General features: G+C 41.7%; 1 long non-coding RNA gene across 1 annotated transcript; it reads left to right on the top strand.

Annotated features, from left to right (window-relative positions):
• Window positions 1-216: 216 nt before the first annotated feature.
• LOC140609946 (uncharacterized) lies at window positions 217-18,829 on the top strand. The gene is made up of 3 exons (XR_012011719.1): window positions 217-440; window positions 18,525-18,615; window positions 18,775-18,829. It is a non-coding gene; the product is annotated as an uncharacterized lncRNA (long non-coding RNA).
• The last annotated feature ends 3,891 nt before the right edge of the window (window positions 18,830-22,720 follow it).

The raw sequence follows: 22,720 nt of genomic DNA, 5'->3' as shown, positions 1-22,720 counted from the left end.
GTTTCCACCTCGCCCTTAACGACGGGGGGCGGGGAGCAAAGAGAACCCTGCTCATGCAGCCCTAACTCCGACTCTCTTTTATTTATAAATTTATTTTCTATTGGTGTTCAATTTCCCAACATACAGAGTAACACCCAGTGCTCATCCCATCCCCCCAGTGCCCGTCCCCCAGTCACCCCCACCCCCCGCCCTCCTCCCCTTCCCCCACCCCTAGTTCCTTTCCCAGCCTAACTCCGACTCTTGCAAAGCCTACGTGTGAAGACTGGGAAGACGCATCGGTCACAACGAGGGGAGCCGGCTTCTAGCTGATAGATGCTCTTTTCTGCAGTTTCCAGGAGTTTCCAGGTGTGTGCCACAACCCACACGCATTAATCAGAAGCAAATGCTTGAGACGATGATGACCCACCCAGAAGAGACAAAGGCCTAGGATTGACTGGCAGGTGAGATTGTCTGGCTATAAAAAAAAAAGCCGACTCATTATGACTTCAACTAAGGATGAGTTATTAAAGGACAAAAGAAAAACTAAGGCCTGCCACACCAAGCATAATTCTTTTCTAGTAGAGGGGTTGTTTCTGGTTTGGACGATTGGACACAAATTTTCGTGGTGTCTTATTTTCTTTTAATTTTTTTATTGGAGTTTAATTTGCCAACATATAGCATATCACCCAGTGCTCATCCTAAGTGCCCCCCTCAGTGCCCATCACCCAGTCACCCCAACCCCCCACCCACCTCCCTTTCTACCACCCCTTGTTTGTTTCCCAGAGTTAGGAGTCTCTAATGTTGTGTCACCCTCACTGATATTTTCACTCATTTTCTCTCTTTTCCCTTTATTCCCTTTCACTACTTTTTATATTCCCCAAATGAATGAGACCATATAATGTTTGTCTTTCTCCGACTGGCTTACTTCACTCAGCATCATACCCTCCAGTTCCATCCACGTTGAAGCAAATGGTGGGTATTTGTCGTTTCTAATGGCTGAGTAATATTCCATTGTATACATAAACCACATCTTCTTTATCCATTCATCTTTCAATGGACACCGAGGCTCCTTCCACAGTTTGGCTATCGTGGCCATTGCTGCTATAAACATCGGGGTGCAGGTGTCCCGGCGTTTCATTGCATCTGTATCTTTGGGGTAAATCCCCAACAGTGCAATTGCTGGGTCGTAGGGCAGGTCTATTTTTAACTCTTTGAGGAACCTCCACACAGTTTTCCAGAGTGGCTGCACCAGTTCACATTCCCACCAACAGTGTAAGAGGGTTCCCTTTTCTCCGCATCCTCTCCAACATTTGTGGTTTCCTGCCTTGTTAATTTTCCCCATTCTCACTGGTGTGAGGTGGTACCTCATTGTGGTTTTGATTTGTATTTCCCTGATGGCAAGTGATGCGGAGCATTTTCTCATGTGCATGTTGGCCATGTCTATGCCTTCCTCTGTGAGATTTCTGTTCATGTCTTCTGCCCATTTCATGATTGGATTGTTTGTGTCTTTGCTGTTGAGTTTAATACGTTCTTTAGAGACCGTGGATACTAGCCCTTTATCTGATAGGTCATTTGCCAATATCTTCTCCCATTCTGTAGGTGGTCTCTCAGTTTTGTTGACTGTTTCTTTTGCTGTGCAGAAGCTTTTGAACATGAAGGCAAGAGAAACAAAAGCAAAAATGAATTATTGGGACTTCATCAAGATAAAAAGCTTCTGCACAGCAAAAGAAACAGTCGTAGTTTCTTTTCACCACCACCACTCCTATCAAGGGTGAAAGCTGAAGAATCTTCAAAGGAAAGAGGGTATCTCAGCATGGTGGGAAGGGGAGGTGTGGAGAGGAACCAGCAGCATTGTTCTGGAGAAAACAGGGATAAATCTGAGATTTAAACAGAAAATGTGCCTCACTGAAAAGTTTAAAAGCTAAGAGCCTCCTAATGAGTGAGACTCAAGAATCCACTCTGCGTCATCCTGCCTTTGTTCCCAAATCACTTTGTGGCCTTGGTAGAGCCATTTATGGCCTCAGGCCTCTGTGTACCCATCTGCAAAAATGAGAATGGACCATATACCGCCCCGGATTTGTTCTAGGTAAAAATATCTGCAATACTAATAACAGTATCACCTTTTACATTTGGGTTGATGACAATTACATACAATACATCACTGTGATGGTTAGTGAAGTTAGGATGGTCACTCTAGTCAATTGAAGGGTGAGTCTATGCCTGAGTGACAAAAGAAAATGCAGGATAGAATGATGAGGCAATGGGTGGGGTGTGGGGTGTCAGAGAGAGTGAAGCTGGGGGGAGAGGACGAAAGCAAGTGTACAGATAGACATGACTGATGCTGTGGCATCAGCAACTTCACTATACTTTATGGAATTTCAATAAACTGTGCATACCTGCAGAGAGGTTTCTTTTCACATCAGCATCTGGCCTCTAAATGCGGAAGCTCTGACCTGCCCATGGTCCTCCCCAGATACCTCTCCAGAGGTATCCAGAGTTGTGATCTGTACCCTGGGTCATTGAAAAACCCAATGGACAAGAAAGGACAGCTGTAAGTCTGGTGGGGTCAGCAGGTGTAGCTGGGAAAGCATTAGCTCATTCTTTCTTTTGTCCACTGCTTCAGGGTCACTGATGCTACTACCATCTGCGTATCTTTTACTTCCCATTCTCCTTTTTCTACCGACCATTCCTATTCACCATCTGCTCCCTCCTTTATTTCATCTCTCCAGAGTCTACCCAGTCATCCAAAGTTCCATCTTTCAATAGGGATAATAACAAATGATCACTGAACAAAAACATCTAAGCAAGCAGGTCTCTTGGATTAGCCTCGGTTATTAAAACCAAAAAGGAAAACATGATCATTCACCATTTATTTTTAATTCAGTAACTTTATCCTGAAACAAAGTATCATACTGAGTTCCTCACATGTCTTCTTGTTTGGGTGAAAGGTGTTCATTGATAAGGAGCTCGGCAAACCAGAGGGGAAGGAAATCCATAAGTTCATAGATGGTTGCTTTGTCGCTTAAGAACTGACTTTAATAGGATGTAATTAAGGCTGGTAGAAAATGAGAATGAAAAAGCCCACTGCTCTTTCAATTTCTGGCTTCTGCACTTTATTAGCAGCAAGGAATACAGGAATGCACACACAGGGAAGAGAAATTTCTGGCTTCCTTCTTCTTTTTTTTTTTTTTTTTTTTGTGTTATCTTTCTCCTGTTGTTTAATGTGGTGAAGAATGTTGCTGCCTTCGTCTAAGCAGTCAGTTAGTTACCTCTTGTCTAGATTATTGCAGTAGCCTCAATATCGGTCTCTGGACTGCCACCCTCGTCCCCAACAGTTCATTCGTAACAAAGCAGCCTGAATGATTCCAGGACTGCCTAGTATCTAATTGCAACCTGACCCCCAGTCCCTATCCTTCTCTATCCTCCTTCTCTGCTGTATCTTCCCTCAAAAGCATTTGTCAACTTCTAAAATTACTATAAAGCTTCATTTAAAAAATTTCCCTCACCCCTCCAAGAAACTTCTTGGGAGGTCAGAAGTCTCTGCCTCTTTTGTTTACTCATGTGTTCCAAAGGCCTAGCACAGGGCCCGGAACTTAATCAGTGCTCAAAAAATACTTATTCATGAATGAATAGATGAATGAGCAAAGTGCACTGTCATGGCAGACATTGTTGACTGACCTAACATCAATTCCTGTCTTCTTCCTTGATGACAACCTTCATTTTGTTTGAGGCCACAGTGTGCGCAGCCCTGTGGGGTTGTGTTTGCACCAAGCCCACTATAGCCCCCTGCTCTTCCTCATAATCCTCTGCAGCTAGGGGTGGCCATGTGGCACAACTCTGGCTGATGTGATGTAGACAAAGTCTGCTGGGCAGCCATGGAGAATATTGAGAAGGGAAGGACAACTCCAGACAAGATTTTCTCTCATGATTAAAGGAAAATATTTCATTCCTGCTCACTCCTGCTGGGATGAAGACTAAGCTCTAATTGGTCTGATGGATAAAACCAGTCAAACAGTCAAAAGAGTCTTGAAAAGAAATCACAGATTTTAGAAAAAGTCAAACTAGATTGACTTGTAGATATATTCTGTTATCATTTTTTAAAATAAATGTCTATTTATTGATGTTCAGAACACGAGTTACAACACGAGAAAATAGTGCGCAGTAAATTAAGATTTTTAAAAAAGATTTTTAATTAACTTATTCTTGAGAGATGCAGAGACACAGGCAGAGGGAAAAGAAGGCTCCTTGCAGGGAGCCCCATGTGGGACTTGATCCCAGGACCCTGGGGTCACGACCTGAGCTGAAGGCAGATGTTCAATCACTGCGCCACCCAGGTGCCCCAGTAAATTAAGATTTTTGTATTTGCACTTCTGCTGTGCTGGTCTTCCCCCACCTACCCTCCCACCCCCTGCTCCCACTTCTCTGCCCCTACCCCTTTGCAAGGCAGCTGTGGAAGGGACCGTGTACAAGATGCTGGTGACAAGCCCAGAGGAACAGGAATGGTGGTAGAACTTTCTGTTCATTCTCCTCACACAAGCTACATGAGCAGGCCCTACCTGTGGTTTCCTGAGATTTTTAAGTTTGGTTCTTTCACGGTGTTTTAAAGCACTGGTTCAGGGCCTTCTCTCATCATCAGTGGACACAGGGGAGTGACTGGGGACTCGAAGCTGGGGTGCCCATTTGGGAAAGAGGGGCGGGGGTACACATATCCTACTTCTCAGCTCCAGGCCCTCTGGCCCACCCAGGTTCTTCTGAAGGTCAGCCTTTAATCATCGCTTAATTAAAAATGGTAACAGATGGAACAGCACCCTTTTTCTGTTGGCTCACAGTGCATCAGGGAGGTTCCTCAACCTCACCTTCCCTTCCCTGCCTTCATGTACCCTTGAGTCTCCAACTGTGGAAGGCCAGTTTGGACATTGCCTTGCAGATTTAGCAGCAGCTGTCAGCCAAGGGGCGCCAGCCCTAGAGTCTGCTGGCCCCAGGTGCTTGAACAGGGCAGTGGGAAGGCCAGAGTCCCAGCCCAAGAACTTGGCCCACTGGCTGGAAGGTGAGGCCTGGGTCACCCAAGTGACAGTGGCAGGTTTGTGTCCCCTCCTTCCACCTTTCTCTTTGGGCACCCAGCAGGCTGGAGACCTGGCGTTGGGCTGGCAGAATGGGCTGCCTCCCTGCTACTGGGCTGTGCTCAAGAGATTTCCTCCCTCCCAACTGCCCATCCTGGCTGCCCTTCCTCCCTCCTGCTGTGTGTGCCATTTTCTTTTTTTTTTTTTTTTTTTTTTTTTAAATTTCTATTTATTTATGATAGTCACAGAGAGAGAGAGAGAGAGAGAGAGGCAGAGACACAGGCAGAGGGAGAAGCAGGCTCCATGCACCAGGAGCCCGACGTGGGATTCGATCCCGGGTCTACAGGATCGCGCCCTGGGCCAAAGGCAGGCGCCAAACCACTGCGCCACCCAGGGATCCCTGTGTGTGCCATTTTCAAGAGCCAGTCTTGCATGGAGCAGGGTGGGTATTGGGCAGGGGTCACAGCTTACATACACTTTAGTCTCCCAGCAAGAGGGCCAGCCACCAGGGCGGTGAAGCAGGTGAAACCTGACCTGGGGGAGCCTCTCTGCTGCCCTGTGAGCCGGCAATAAAAGGGTGCTATTTCATCCATCACCATTTTTAATTAAGCGATTAATCCATTAATATTGGAACTGCATACACCTTCCAGTTCTTTACTCTTTGGCATAGAAGCACATGCAAGTAACAGATTTACCTTGTTCCAAGAGTCTTTTCCCACTTCCATATATATGGCAGCTTGCTCCTCCACTGGTAAGAAGTAAAATACTAGTGACCACCCAGCTAGAGTTAGGAGGATCTGTTTTGTCTTTTGTGATAGTTTGAGTTTTTGAATTCGTTGGTGACATTTGGAAATTGAAAAGTACACATGTGAGTATTGATTTCTATTCAAAAAACAGGAAGGTTTGGCAGCTGTTGGTGGGATTCAGGTATGGGAATAGTTGTCTTGTAGGAAGTGGCAGCTGCCCATTTAGATGGGCAGCCCCTGTTGGTCAGAGACCCCAAACAGCCAGTGTGTTACCTCCCCAGATCTGGCTAGCACTGTGTTTGCAACCTCTTGTATGTGTAGACAGAATGACACCACATGGCACCACATCCTGGTGTGCCCGGGCAGCCCAGGCACGTGTCTGGTGTTATTACAGTACTTATTACCAGAGCACCTTCTGCTCTCCTATCCACTGTCCATGAATTATATGCCTCACAAAGATGCTCCGAGCACTGTGCCAGGCCGTGAGGGGTTCTACCCTCAAGGCTTCATGTTCACTTAGGCTTCCCTTGACCATAAAGGATCAGAGTTAGGGATCTTTCAATCCTTTGTAGTTCTGTGATTCATTCACAAAGGGGATCATTTTCACGTAGTTCTTTGAGCTGTTCTCATGGTGCTGTCATTACCTTTAAAATCTTTAGAATAAAGTCATGGTAATTCTCTTATTTCTAGTCTCCAGAAACCGCAAATACTCTCCTAAACTTGTCCAAATGGAGAATCTTTTAAAATTTTTTGGCAACCTATCTATCAGGAAAAAACACAATATATCCAGCAAGACATCCTTTCTTCCAGTCTGCTTCTCACCTTCAAGTGCTGGGTCTGGCAGCCACTGCCTCTAAATGAGTGTCTCGGTGTCTGTGATCCTGTAAATCCCAGGGTTCTAAGGGAATGAAAGATGGATCTTGTCTGCTTTATGCAGACCTGCAGGGGAGAGAACAGGGAAACCTGCTCTGTGAGCAAGCATAAAAACTAGATGTGGTGAGGATATTTCATAGCCCTTTCAAAATGTTGACAATTTTATTAACTACTCACTTTCATATTTCAGTAATATTGGTGAATAATTTGGGATTTGAAAAAAAAATGCCTTTATATACGTCTTTCACTGCTTTCATAATATTTTCAGGTACACCAGAGCCTATTCAAGTCTCAGGCATGTTGGGTTATTTGCAAGAATGATTATTTGTGACGATACTTAATGTGGCAATTTACTGAGACTTCTTGCAATCACATCCATCTCTTATTTGACAGGGAAAGTAGGGAAGATTTTGCAAGATAGTAAAATGGTGAACAATTTATGTTTTTAAACTTGTGTACAAAACCATTTCATGATTTGCTTTCTAGCTTTTCCTGATTCCACAGGGTGTTTGCACCGTAGCGAGGAAGCAAAGGAGTAGAGTACAAGGAGAAGAACACAAGGCGAGGGGGAAGGAGTCCCAGATTCCACCCTTGCCTTGTTTCCCATGGTGACCTGGGCTCACAGCTAGGTCGTTTCAGTGTCTTCTCTCTTGGCCAAGGGTTTACAATGGCCAGGAAGTGGGAGGTTTTACCACAGTAAAAAACTCTCAGCACCTTAACACAACAAGGGTATTTTTTTGCTCAAATCAAGTCTGCACTGGGTGTGGTAACCCTGGAGACAGAACCCCAGTGCAGGCTGCTTCAATCTAGGGCACTCCCATATCAGCACCTCCTTCTGGAGGACTGCTTCGGCCTGCGAGTGACACACACCACCTCCCTCTTATTTTAATGGCCAACGTGCATCCGAGGGCCGAGCCTGACTTCAAGGAGTCAGGAAAGAATATTATTTATTCTGTATTTTGGTTCCATTAGTAACTTCTACCACAGGGTGGAACTCTATCAGAGGTCTTCTCTGTGTGCACTTGGATGTATATATGAATACGTCTATTTGTATACACATGTTCACATGTGTGTTCATAAATATACATGTTTCAAAATACTTCACTCAAACAGAGTTTCACACGGATGCATAAACAACTATAATGAAGGAAACTGGAACGGTTGAGGTTGATGCTTTTAACTATCCTCATCTTTCTACACTTGCAGGGGAACAAAGTTCCATGATCCCTGGATGTTCTAAAATGCTGTGATGCCGTCCAATGGCCTGGAACTGAATAATTTCATATGCCACTGGCTTGAAAATAAGAGACCAGCACAATGACCAAGTTCAGCTGTAACTAGAATAATGTATCTCATCATATCTGTATGGGAGAAAGTCCAGCAACTTACGAGAGAAATTAGAAGAGAGGCAGAAAGCCAATTAAATTAGGGTTTGAATAAATATAATTCAAAATGCATGAATTCAGTTGGGGTTCCCCAATGCTAGGACTTGTATCCTTAGCTGCAACTGACATCAGTTTATCATTTATATTATGAGACAGTAGGAAAATTTATAACCTAGGTGTTCATTGGGAAAATACCTCACATTAAGTTATTAATAGATATCTGAGTAATGTGACTTTCAATTAATTAAAAATAGAAAGATGGATAAAAGAGAGTCTCATAATGTGCTCAGTAGAGGAGCTAACTGGAGGGCCAGGAAGACAAAAAAAAAGGCTCAGGTGCTTTGAAAGCCAGTGCCAGAGCCGAGAAATGAATCCAGATGTGTTTAGAGAGAACAATCACATGAAGACTCTAGACCCTATACTGCCTGGCTGTTCTTCAACTTAAGTTAACCATTGTACTCACTGTGTGTGTTTCATGGGCCAAATGTTGTTAAAGAACTGAGGAGGGACACCTGGGGGGCTCAGTGATTGAGCATCTGCCTTGGGCTCAGGGCCTGATCGGGTCCCGGGATTGAGTCCCACAGAGGGCTCCCTGCATGGAGCCTGCTTCTCCTCCCTCCGCCCATGTCTCTGCCTCTCTCTGTGTGTCTCTTATGAATAAATAAATAAACTCTTTTAAAAAAAAGTAAAAAAGAACTGAGGAAACTGCCAGGAAAAAGAAAAACCCCAGAAGTGCCTGTCCTTACAGAGTTTACATTCCACTGGGAGAAAGAGAGTAATGAGCTAGCAGAGAAAAAAGATGACTAAAATAGAATCTCTCTCCTTGGCTGGGTTATAGTGTGAAGGTGGCGGCTAGGGAAGTGGGCCTATAAACAACATAGCAGGGTATCCAGGGCAGTGGGCCACATTATATGCTTTGTTTCATTTTGTTTTTTATGACAGGTGAACCATGATGGTTCCCGGAGAAGAAGGGGACACATTTCTAAGAAGTGAAGGGACTGGGACACCTGGGTGGCTCAGTGGTTGAGCATCTGCCTTCAGCTCAGGGCGTGATCCTGGGATCCTGGAATTGAGTCCTGCAGTAGGCTCCCCATAGCGAGCGTGTTTCTTTCTCTGCCTGTGTCTCTGCCTCTATGTGTCTCTCATGATAAATAAATAATCTTTTTTAAAAAAAGCATAGGGACCTTCTTAGAGGCAAAGGACTGAGTCTCGGCCACTTTGTCTCAATGGTTGCATCCAGCACTGACACAGGGCTAGTTAGTGGGGCAGCAGCAACACATGGAGTCCCCTCTTCCAACTGCCCAAGTTTCAACAATGACATCAGAGCTCTTCATCTGGCTGCAGCAATAGCCACAATGTGGACAAAGAGCAGTTGGTAAGCCTTATATTATATGCATCTTAGACATGAAACACACGGAGGAGGTTTATCACTCATTTTCCTTCATAAGAATTACTTACAGATTTATAGTAGCTATCCAAGAACTTAATCAAAATTCAAGACCCCAAAATAAGGATCTCATGACCTAAAAGGATTCAACCCTAGTCCTTACTCCTAGAATTCAAACCCATGGAAATAATTCAATGAACAGATAAAAATTTGTGCACAAGGTATTCTTTTTTTTTTTTTTTTAAGATTTTATTTATTCATGAGAGACACAGAGAGAGAGAGGCAGAGACACAGGCAGAGGGAGAAGCAGGCTCTATGCAGGGATCCCAGCGTGGGACTCGATCCCAGGATTCCGGGATCATGCCCTGAGGCGAAGGCAGGGGCTCAACCGCTGAGCGACCTAGGTGTCCCAATGCACAAAGTATTTTTGTTGGCATTATTTAAGATATGGAAGGTTGAGACAAACAAAATGTCCAATATTTTGTGAGTGATCAGCTATTTTCCCATTAAAATATTTTCTGCTTAAGTGAGCCAGAGTCAGTTTCTGACAGGTGTACAGAAAGAAAGGCACAAACAAAACAATGTGCAGCCTAAATAATGAAATATTCTGAAAGGGTGGTTACCTTTGGATACTGGGATTTTTTTCCCTTCCTGGCTTCTAAGACGTTTCTATTTTTTCAATAGGTCATAATTCTAAGTAACTTATCAGTAAATTAAAATATAGGTAATTACTTTAATAACTTTTTTTTACAGATTTATTTATTTATTCATTAGAGACACACATACACAGAGGCAGAGACACAGGCAGAGGGAGAAGCAGGCTCTTTGCAGGGAACCCGACATGGGACTCGATCCTAGGACCCCGGGATCATGCCCCGAGCTGAAGGCAGACACTCAACCGCTGAGCCACCCAGGAGTCCCTAATAATAACTTTAATTAAAAAAATTAAGAGCATATTTTTTTTTTTCAGAGAAGTCATAGGAGTATCTGAGATGAGATGCATAAGCCATGGTGTGGCAAAAGCTCTGTAGAACTTCCTGCCATGGGAGGTAGCATATAAAGAATTACCTTAATAGATAGAATTCTAAACTGAGCCTGAGATTCATGCCTATCTGGACAGAAGCATATGAACTCACTCAGAGTGTACCAGAGCTTGGAGTCAGTTTCATGCTCTTGAGATTACCACTGTTTTAATATGAATTTCCTATATGGTAGGGTTTGTTGGCAGCCTGACAAAACACTTCCTCTAAATGAGGAGACTTATTCTGGTCCTGTCACTCAGGAATGAGCAAACATTTGTTAAACATTTACTCTGATCCAAAATCAATCCATGTGCTTTGCATGTGTCCTTTCATTGAATTTACAGCAATATTGAGAGGTACATGCTATCATTTCTATTTTTTTGTGATAACTCACTTTTTTTCCCTATGAAAGGTTCAAGATGAATGCTTTTCTATGTCACAACTAGCTTTCATTTTCTAGAAATCTGTAAATTCAGGTAACCATAAACCTTAGCTCATTGTGTGCTCCTTAACCTTTGTCCTACCCTCTTCGTCCCTGGATTTCTAGTTTCTGGATCTACCTCCAGATTCATGCTCTGACATACATTTTTAGTGTTATTCTTGATTCTTGCAGTGCTGTGTGACACTCCTTGGCTTCCTCCAAGAAAGATGAAAAGAGAACCACATCAAGGGGACTAGGAGATGAAGAATGCATGCTGGTTTCACTTGGAGCGTAGTATCTTTGAGTAGAGCTTGAGTCCACTGTAGGTTGCAAGGCTTTTCCTGCATAGATTATAAATGGATCTGAGAATGTAAGTCTTTTTATTGTTTGTTTGCAGATAGTAGACACAAGCCCATAGATTTTCACATTGATACACAACTAAGGACTATTTATTAATAACATTAAAACATACAGGTAACTAAAACTTGGTTCTCATAAATTAAAATTAAGGCATTAGTAGAGTTTGCTAAAACCTCCATTTTATATTCTGTCAATAAGTCTGGCAGCCACCCAGTGCTTTGGCAATATTGCAAAGCTTTTACTGAGAACACGTAAGCACGAGAAGCGAAGGGACTCCCACGACCTTCTGGAAGGATGCTGTGTTAGATGTATAGCATCAGTGCTGCTTTCAATTGGATTGGTTTTGGGTTGTTGCTCTTTTTATTGCATTAATTTAGTTGAGAAATTATGTTGGGATTTGCTTTTGTTGATCACTGTGTTGGCTGACATGCATTTTCAGAGATTTTATTGTTATGAGCTCACTCCAATACTTAGCCATCACAGAATTCTTTTGCTTTAGAAAGCTGGCATGCACAGGATGTGTGGAGGTAGGTTTTTCACTCTGCTCTAATGAGTCAAGATCTAAAAAGTCAGACAGCCACTGATTTATAGCTCAGCCTGATCTTCTTTATATTTTATCACACGGCCGTCTTCCTGTTGGCAGGAGTCTCTCAGTGCTGGCTGAAGATGCTTGGGTAGTCACCATATTCTAATCAAGAAAACTGATGGTGCTGCTTTAAATTTATATCATGCCTGTCCCTAGAAAAGTAGGGTATCCTGGGATTAACCAGGCCTGCACCACAAGCTCTGTCTGTGCCAGGCTTGGGCTTGAAAGAACAGAATGGTGAAGCTCTTATTATTCTGAAACACTCAAGCGTAAATCTTGCTGATGATAGAGTTTGGCCCAGTGCCTTGGGCAGTGATATAATTGAAGAATACAAAGAGCAATAACCCCTTTCCTGCAAAAAGTATTTCCTACTTCACTCAGCTCAAGTATCTCTTTATCTAGAAATCTTTTCTGATGTCTCCAAGCAACTATGGCACTTGTCACTTTACTTTGAAATTTTATTTTTACGTATTCCATTGCCCAACCCTGAGGAATGTCTTACGCACCTGCGTATGCTCAGCAAACAACCCAGGGGGAGGTGGGGGGTTAATAAAAAACTGTTGGACTGAATTCAACTTAGAAAACAATGTGGCAAATAGAAAAGGCCAGCCTATGTCTACCCAGTCATGGCATATGCTATTGGAGTGGTGGCTTACAGAGAGAACCCAACCATATTTAAAAGTGGTATAGACCTCCAGAGTCCAAATTAGAATAGATGAACTATTGGGACTTCATCAAGATAAGAAGCTTTTGCACAGCAAAGGATACAGTCAACAAAACTCAAAGACAACCTACAGAATGGGAGAAGATATTTGCAAATGACATATCAGATAAAGGGCTAGTTTCCAAGATCTATAAAGAACTTATTAAACTCAACACCAAAGAAACAAACAATCCAATCATGAAATGGGCAAAAGACATGAACAGAAATCTCACAGAGGAAGACATAGACATGGCCAACATGCACATGAGAAAATGCTCTGCATCACTTGCCATCAGGGAAATACAAATCAAAACCACAATGAGATACCACCTCACACCAGTGAGAATGGGGAAAATTAACAAGGCAGGAAACCACAAATGTTGGAGAGGATGCGGAGAAAAGGGAACCCTCTTACACTGTTGGTGGGAATGTGAACTGGTGCAGCCACTCTGGAAAACTGTGTGGAGGTTCCTCAAACAGTAAAAAATAGACCTGCCCTACGACCCAGCAATTGCACTGTTGGGGATTTACCCCAAAGATACAGATGCAATGAAACGCTGGGACACCTGCACCCCGATGTTTCTAGCAGCAATGTCCACAATAGCCAAACTGTGGAAGGAGCCTCGGTGTCCATCGAAAGATGAGTGGATAAAGAAGATGTGGTTTATGTATACAGTGGAATACTACCAGCCATTAGAAATGACAAATACCCACCATTTGCTTCAACGTGGATAGAACTGGAGGGTATTATGCTGAGTGAAGGAAGTCAATCGGAGAAGGACAAACAGTGTATGTTCTCATTCATTTGGGGAATATAAATAATAGTGAAAGGGAATATAAGGGAAGGGAGAAGAAAGGGGTAAGAAATATCAGAAAGGGAGACAGAACATAAAGACTCCTAACTCTGGGAAACGAACTAGGGGTGGTGGAAGGGGAGGAGGGCGGGGGGTGGGGGTGAATGGGTGACGGGCATTGGGGGGGGCACTTGACAGGATGAGCACTGGGTGTTATTCTGTATGTTGGCAAATTGAACACCAATAAAAAATTAATTTATTAAAAAATAATAATAAAAATAAAAAAAGAAAATAAAAACAAATTAGAATAGAAGGGGAAACAATGAAGATAATAATGGCAAAATTTTCTTTATCTGAGTGCTTTCCATCTGACAGGCTGTGGGAGAGAGACTTCCCATCCATTATTTCCATTAATCCTCCCAACAGCCCTGAAGGGAGACATTCGTAAATCTACTAGAAGGGAGCTAGAGTTGAAGTTCTATGTCTAAGTCCACACAGCATGGAAGTAACAGAGCGGGGAATTCAAACCCAGGCCAGTCTGTCTCCAAAAAGAATTCACTCACTACTGCTGAAGACAATGGGATGTAATATTTGACAACAGGAGGGGCAGGCAATGTGGGAGGATGTGAAGAGCAGGTGTAGGGAAAAGTTACGGTGTAAACTTTGGCAAATATAAGGGGCATTTCTTCCCTAGAAATGGTAGGAAAGGAAGAATTATGATGTGGGGATTGGAGCATATGCTAGGCTGTGTAATAAACCTCTAAAGATGTCCACATCCTTCTCCTAGAACCTGTGAATATATAAATGGAAAACGGGACTTTGCAGATGTGTTCAATTAAGGATCTTGAGATGGAAAATTATCCTGACTACCTGGATGGCTCAGTATAATCACCTATGGTCTTTATAAGAAGGATGCATGAGGTCAGAGTCAGTGAAGGAGGCATGACAACAGAAGCAGAGAACCAGTGAGGTGGTAGCCCATGCATGCAATGGCTGGCAAAAGCTGGGGAAGGCAAGGAAACAAATTCTCCCCTTGAACCTCTAGAAGGAATACAGTCCTTCTAAAACTTTGATTTCAGCTTAGAGACATTCTGGACTTCTGACTTCTAAAACTGTAAGATAGTTATACTTGTTTCATTTTAAGCCATGGAGCTTGTGGGAATTTGGCATAGTGGGGAAAGGAAACTAATGCAGGGCCCAATGTGAAGATACAAAGGTCTTGGAGTGGAGGGGAGATTTCTGAAAGCAGGTAGGTTTAAGGGGTGAAAATGGAATAGGGTGTGGGGCCAAGGCAGTGCCATTCAAGGTGGGCTCAGGACACCTGGAGAACTTGCTAAAATGAATATCCTCAGGCCCCACCATAGAACTTCACCGTGCAACTGCTCATGCAGTCACCCTCATGGCTTCATGTGTACTGTCATCAGAAGAGTGACAATCAAGTATACCCTACTCAAATAGATAAAGAAGTGAAAGCAGCTGACATGAGAATATGAATGTGCCCTGGCCTTTGTGGGGGGAAAAATTCAAACCAGATGTAGAATAAACAGGTTGCTTGATGTACCCTACCAGCTGTGATTATGGATGTTAATGACTCCTTCATGACATCCTTCTCAAATGGTGACCATGTTCCAGTACATTGTTAGGTGCTGTGGACACATGATGGTAAGGGATACAGGCATGCCTATCATCTCCGAGAACCTACAGTCTAGTGGGAAAAATAGACAAAGCTTAAATAGACATGAGAGTATTATATCATAAATGACGGATGACATAAAGAGAAAATCCAGGTAGCTATGAGCCTCTAAGTAGAGGACCTCACCTGTTTGGAAAGGGAAATCAAAGAAGTTTCCCTCAGGAAATGATATCTGAAGATAAGAGTCAACTAGGGGAAAGAGGTGTATGTGGGGAACAGGAGAGAAAAGCAGAAAGAGCATGTGCAAGAGCCCTGAGTCAGAAGGAACCTAGTAGGATAGAGGTCAGGGGGTGAAGGTGTAATTGGCTGAAGTCAGGCTATAGGGAAAGCAGTGCCTGGTACACAGAGTTAAGAATTTTAATCTTCCCCATCACAATGAGTCATGTGATCAGGTTTGGCATTTGGCTGCAGGGTGGAGATTCAGCTGAGCTGGGGGGATGGACGAGCACACACTGGGTAGGAGGCAGTGGCAGTACCTACCATCCTGCCTGAGATCCAGAGGGTGCCCAATAAATGTTAGCTTCCACTTTTAATTTCACAATACTGCCATGCTGGTCTGTCTTTTACCGAAAGTCAGATTTGCAGCTGACTCTACACTTCAACTTGAGAATAAATGAATAAATGAGTTCTCTTATTTTTCTCCAAATTTCTGGCAGATCAGCACACTGAGGCTGTGTCTGTGAGTGAGGAAAGCAAAATTGCTGTGCTCCATATGTAGGTGGCTCAAATTCATACAAACAGTTGTATGCAGCCAACATGAGAGAGTTTTCCTGTTGGTTACAGCTTTAAGAGCAGCCTGGTCTTGAGTTTTGATTGTAGAGAAGAGAAAGAAGGACTGTCCTCACCCAAACACAATTACTGTCTGTTAGAACAAAGTACAGAAATCCAAGCAACTGTCAGTAATGTAATTTTAAACAAATCCATCAGTAGAATCTGTGGTTTTTCACCACAAGGACAAGGATTCCTAAAAGACCAACTAGAGGAAAATAAAGATAGTAGAAGGTAAAGAAAGAAAGGTATTGATGCCATCTGCCATATTTTTATGAGCTAATATGACCGGAAAATATTGATTACTGTAAAAGTTCCCTTCAGCCAGGAGACCTGCTATTAATTTTCATGTCTCATTTACCATAATCTTTTATAGCTTTTTTACAGTAAATCCTCTTTATTTTTGAATTTGAGTATGAAGATAAAAATGAATTAGATTGATCTGAATTGTTACCTACCCTATCTGGCACCTCCCGGCAGTGTGCCCTTGGCAGGTTATGTAAACTCTCTTGCCTTTATTTCATCTTTCAAGTGGGAATAGTGAGAGTTCTCAGGTAAAGGCCATTTCGAGAGGAGCTATGATAACGTGGTGAAGCTTTAAAACAGGCCAGAATGTGGTAGGCACCTCCTCAAAGGTTAGCTCTTATTAACTTCTAGGCATCACTCAAACCTACACCCAAACACACTGTCGGATATGCATTTTCCCTCCCTCTTGCTCTTTTGTTTGTTCTTCTGTTCTCTTGCTAGGTATCAAGCTATAGCCTCTGAGCTCCAACCCCAGGCTCTGCTTTATCAGTTGCCAGTAGGGTGTACTCCAGGGATACCGCAAGGCGGGAGGAGGGGACTTTTTCCTCTTTCTGTGGTCTCCATGATCCTAACTCCAAGCTAGCTACTCATGCTTCATTGCAGCAGCATCAGATTGTTTCTGCTGGGGCAATCAAATTCAGTTTGTAACTTTCCCAGCATTTACACAAGAGCCTGAAGGTCTCCCTCTTAGAGACTCTAGTACCAGCTGACTTCACCAGGCTCTGAGTTTAATGTTGTTATCCTTTCCAATTGTTGCTCCAGTTCCTGGGAGTTAGCCATTTCCTGCACTTGCTGCCTTCATGATGCCTTAGTATTTTCTTTTTGCCTTTTTAGTTATCCAGTTAACTGGTTTTGTATCTAGTTAATAATTCTATATCATTAAACCTTCTCTTTCCAAATAACTGAAATAGGTCACATATATCTTGATTCAACGCTGACAGAAACACTCTTGTGTCTTTTGATGAACACAAGTTCTTACTTTAAATATAATCCACCTTATCAAAAACTTGTACAAATAAAAGAAAAAAAGGCAATCCAAATGAAAAATGAGCAAGAGGTTTGAACAGGTAATTCCCAAAAGATATCTGAATGCCCAATAAACATAAGAAAGTAGTAGGCTTCCTTAGTAATCTAGGGAAATGCAAATTAAAACTCTAATGAAATAGCTACAAGACTGATTATATTAAATATACTGAAAATACCAAACGTTGATGAGAATATGTAGCATTGGGAACACTTTAGTACTACAGGCATGAGTTTAAGTTGATTAGTAGCCACTTTGGAAAGCTGTTTGGAAGTACTACAATAAAGGTCACCATAAATGTACCATATGACTCAGCAATTACAATTCTAGGTATATTTCCAGGAGAAATGCATGCAGGAATGTCCATAGAAGCATTTTACCTAATAATTCCAGTCTGTAAGCAAAACAGATATCCTACAGGGTGGATTTGTAGATAGAATGGATAAAGAAACTAAAGGATATTTACAGATACAAAAATGAACAAGTTCTAGCTACTCCAGAATGTGGATAATAACTACAAAAATATTGTTGAGCAAAAGAAGCCAGACATTAAACAATAAATATAACATGATTTTATCTATATAAACTTGAGGAATTGACAAATGAGGCTGGTGTGGGAAGTCAGGATAATTTTCATCCTTGGGGGCTGATATCAGGGGTACTGATTGGGGAGGACATGGGGGTTTCTGTGCTGGTAATGTTTTATTTCTTGACCTGGGTGATGGTTTTCATGGATGTAATTATTCCATCCACTGTGTGTTGATTCACTGAACTGTGCATTGTGATTGATATACATGTGCCATACTTCAATAAAAAAGACTTAAAATATTTAAAGCCTAAGCATTTATTTTGAAAAATAGCCAGCATCTCCCTTACTTTACCTTTTTCTTCATAGCATTGTCTCTATCTTTGGTTTCTTGGGAATTTCCTGTGGATCTAAACACCAAAAAAGTTGGTTTGTGTTTGGTTGACACCACTGAGTATGGTGTCAGATACTGCCTACTAGGAAAACAACTCATTTAGGGCAGAATTTTGCTTGGTTTTGAATCTCCGGGATGGAGTTGTCTGACATGAGCAACTGCTCAGTAAATGTCTGCTGAATGAACGCTAGGGGATCTTTGCATAGAATGTTTCATTTCTATTCTCACAATTCTAATACAGTATCTTGCAGAGAGAAGACACTAAAACATATTTATTGACTGTATAAAAATGAATTCTGAAAGCATGATTATAGTTTAAAGTACATAGTGCCTCACTGGAAAATTAACTTCAAATTCTTCTGAGTTATTCAGCGAATTGTCACCAGTTTCCTAGGAAATGTATGTCACCATCCAAAGATATTTTCTGCCTTGTTTTTCTTTTTCTGCCAAAGTTTTTAGATACTCAAGAAACTCTTATTTGATTTTCTATTTTGTAGAAATCGTGAGTTGATATTCCAGAGCTAGCATGCTATGATAGAAATAGTGGTGGCTAGTCTTGCTCAACCATAGACCTGCTGGTTCATTCAGGTAAATTTTTGAACTATGCTTAGCTTTTTGGCTTCTCATGTTTAAAATGAAAATGTTGGAATTGTTAAGGATAGCAAATATGTATCCTACTAGTGATTATTCTTTACTTCTACCCATGGCAGACATTGCTAATCAATCACATTATATTTGTCTACTTAGCCCCATACCCAGCATCAGCATGGCATACTGGACCCATACCAATCAACTGTAATTGGCAAGTATACAAACCCTTGTTGTGAATTCTCAACCAGATGACACAAGTCTCTTTGAATTCTGAAGTACTATGGTCCTATGATCTATAAAAAGTAATATTCTTTTCAATGACTCCAAGGCACTGCATAATTTTAAAGTGCACTCAGAAATATCAAAAAAAGATTATATTTTATTACTCATAGTTTCAAAGTTAGGAGTATTTTATTGCATTATCAATCTTTGCAAATGAATAATCCACGGGTAGTGCTCATTTACTACAACTCTTCCTACCTATGCATTTCATTTCTAGGATGAGATTTGAAAAGAGCACAGGGACACCACAGAATACAAATACCCCCAATCTGAAATCCTCCTGTCCCTTCAGCATTAACAGTGAAATGAATTTTCCTAGAACAGTAGCACTTGGTGGGTAAGCATTCTCTGTGCCTATTCATTCAGAGAGTGAATTAGAGAAATCAGGAGTAAAGATGTGAGTAGTTGCCCTAGCAAAGACTAAGATTTGAAGTACTGGAATAATATTGTCAAATTAGGTTTACTACCAAAGTTGAGTTTATCTAATGGCTCTGGATGGACGTCTTTATCTCTCGTTAAATATATTAAGCTGAATGTCAGGGTAATCACTGACAGCCTGTTAACACAGTGTTATTTGGTGGAGGAAGAGAAAGTGAAGTCCGGTTTTCCCAAACATTTTGGCCATTAGGGGATCAGATATCTGGTGACTAATTAGTGTTTCTATCTAAATCTCCTTAAGGAAGTTTTGTCCTCGGCCTACTACACTGTCTTATTTATTCACCAAAAAGTTGGGATTACAAGCCCATTTTTTCTTTCTCTGTCAGAGCATAAGAATTCTGAACTCAGGAGGTACAATTTTCAGACTGACAGGCAAATGGTAGCAGGTGGGGCTGCAACTGAACATACATTTAATGAAGCTTTGAGGGTCTTCACAGTAAAGCATCATCTAAGTTTCACCAAGCAGAGGGCATAAGCACGGGCCTGGGAGTTGACAAATGGGGCTGAAATCCTGGCTCTGCCACTGGGATGCATCCCTCAACCTCTTGGGCCTGTTTCCATTTATACAATTCTGGGGATAGATTAGATGCTCCTAAGTTTTCTTCCACCTCTAGATGGTGACCATTAATGTTTGTTATGGAATCAAACCAGTGATAATATGCAAATTATCCAGATAATTTAGGTCAAGGTAGATTGCAGACCATTTAGAGATTCTACTTATTTTGAGATGTGTGTGCTTATTTTGTAGCTCCATTAGTTGATAGCTTACATGTCAGTTTTTATTTCTCAGCTGTCTCCTTCACCTGCTGCCTCCAAAAATCATGATCAACTTCTTGGTTTGAGTAGCAAGACCTCAAAATGTGATGTGACAGGTGACTTGCCAGGTAAGTTTATGCAATGCAGATTCTAGGACACTGTGATCTAAGTTTACTTTGCAATCCTGTTTTCCTTTCGATCATAAGGCCTTCTACTACAGAAATAAGAATACTTCAGGAGTATTCTACTTCAGTTTTGGGACAGTTCCTGATCTTTCAGTCTTGGTTTGGTTATCTGTGAAATGTAAGAGGAGGTCTGGGAAACCTCCAAGGTCTCCTTTTATTCTAGACTCTTACATATATCCAAATGCTGCTTATAGCCTTCAAGTTTCTCAGACCTAGATCACCTACCCCTCTGATTCAGTGCTGCACAACAGAGGCTACCTGCCTCAGAATGTCCTTTTATTATTTTCACTGGGTATGCCCACTGCAACTGGCTTAACCTGAGTGGCATTTGTTACAAATTATCAATCTAGTTTTTATATTGGTCATTCAGTATAAAATCCAGTGGTTTTCCTAGGGGTGTGGAAAAATTAACCTGACAATATACCTGACTGAGTATATTTATACACACATTTATACACACACATTGTATATATATATTTTATTTTTACTTTTTTACTTTTCAAAGGGGTTTTTTGGAGATCAGTGTCAAAAAGTCTAAATTTGAGGATTCTTAAATTGGAATTGTTAAGGATATCAAATTATGCCCCGGGCTAAATGACCCTCAAGGATATGCTTATAGGAGGCCCTGGTTTACCTATTCAGACTTCTGAATATTCCTTGTATTATTAGGGCATATTTGGTTTCTACTGCTGCCATAATAATTTACCACAAACTAGGCAGTTTAAACAATACAAATTAATTATCTTACAGTTCGAGTTGGGAGCCTGACTCAGGTCTGACTGGGCTGAAAAGAAGGCATTGGTATGGCTGCATTCCTTTCCAGAAACTCTGGAGAAGAATCTGTTACCTCGTCTTTTCCAGCTTTCAGAGGCTGTACACATTCCTTGGTTTATGCTCCCTTCCTCCATTTTTAAAGCCACCAATGTGCTCTCTGACTTCACCTTTCTGCAGTCACATGTCTCTCTCTAATCACAGCCAGGAAAGGTTCTTAGCTTCTGGATTTATGATTAGATTGCGTGCACCTGGATGAGCAGGATAATCTCCCTATCTCAAGGCCCATAACCTAATCTCATTTGCAAAGTCCCCCTTTCCATGTAAAATAGCATATTCACAGGTATGAGGATAAAAACATGAACATCTTTGAAGGAGCCATTATTCTGCTTCTCCTAATATAACTAATGGAGGCCTTTAGGAAAGTCTATTTTTTTTTTTTTTGCACCCAAGGATGTTAGGCATTTCAAAGCTACAAAGCTTTGAAGTAATATGTATAGCCCAAAGGGCATTAGAGACCATCTGGTGAAATATCTCATTTTACAGATGAGGAAACTGGGGTTTAGGCATTTCAAGGTCACAGGTTGGATTGGTAGAGGAGATACATGTGGAATCCAGCTGTCCTCACTCACAGCCACTCCCTAGGGCCCCTCTGTATTCTCACTGCAAAGAAGCATTTTGTTTTTATAAAACCACTGATGGGGGTGGTGGTCTCTTTTCCACTTGGAAGAACAGTTTTGTATGAGAACAGAAATTTGTTAAAAGATTTGTAATGAAATGTCAAGATGGTTTGCCATTTTGCAAAAAATATCACTTTTAATCCCAAGTGACAAAATTATTCTGTTGCCAAAGAGAGATGGTATTTAAATAAAGGTCACATGAAATCAGGAGCAAACGCAACATTCGATGTATCAGAATTTTAAGGATACATTCAAGGAATCTTGGGACCTTGGAAATTTTACTCTTGATTACTCTGAGTCCCTAAGATCTACATATTCATCATTCCATCCATCATTCCACCCACCCACTGTCCCACCCTACAAGTTACTTATTACATACCAGCCATGTACCAGGGCCACTTGAAATACAGTGGTGAAGAAGAGTCCCCACATTTACAGGGCAGAAAGTAGTACTTTGAAGTGTCCCAAAGTGTGTTCTATGCCTTGACTCATACATAACCAGATTCCTGGCTTCTACATATCCATAGAGGAAGAAGGGGCTGGGCATAGGACTCTGCATTGTAGTAAGTTTTGCAGATGATTTCAATACACATTAAATTTTGATTCCTACTGCTGTAAATAAAAACAATTCAGCTAGTAGAGCCCCACTTCCATACTCTCTCCATGATTTACTGGGATCTCTGGTGAGGGTTGAGGGGGGGGGGGAGGAGGAAGAGCCAACCAGAACACATCCTCTCCCTCAAATATGATGAGGACTTTGATTTATTGTGATCATTAATTCATCCACACCCTGTTTTCTTATGGGAGGTTCACAAACTTGCAATGAAGTGAATAATGCCTCTTGATGAACTTTTGGGAACCTGTAAGATTGCTCTCTAAACTGAATGAAGACAAGTGAACACAAAATCTACACAGTGTCAAATTCAAAATCATGTGCAGTTCAGCTTTCTACCTTTCCATCATTTCTTCTTCTGGTGTTTGAATAGCTTT

The sequence above is a fragment of the Canis lupus genome, chromosome 19 (assembly GCF_048164855.1).
Source record: "Canis lupus baileyi chromosome 19, mCanLup2.hap1, whole genome shotgun sequence".
Classification (NCBI taxonomy): domain Eukaryota; kingdom Metazoa; phylum Chordata; class Mammalia; order Carnivora; family Canidae; genus Canis; species Canis lupus.
This window is presented reverse-complemented; position numbering and strand designations above follow the sequence as displayed.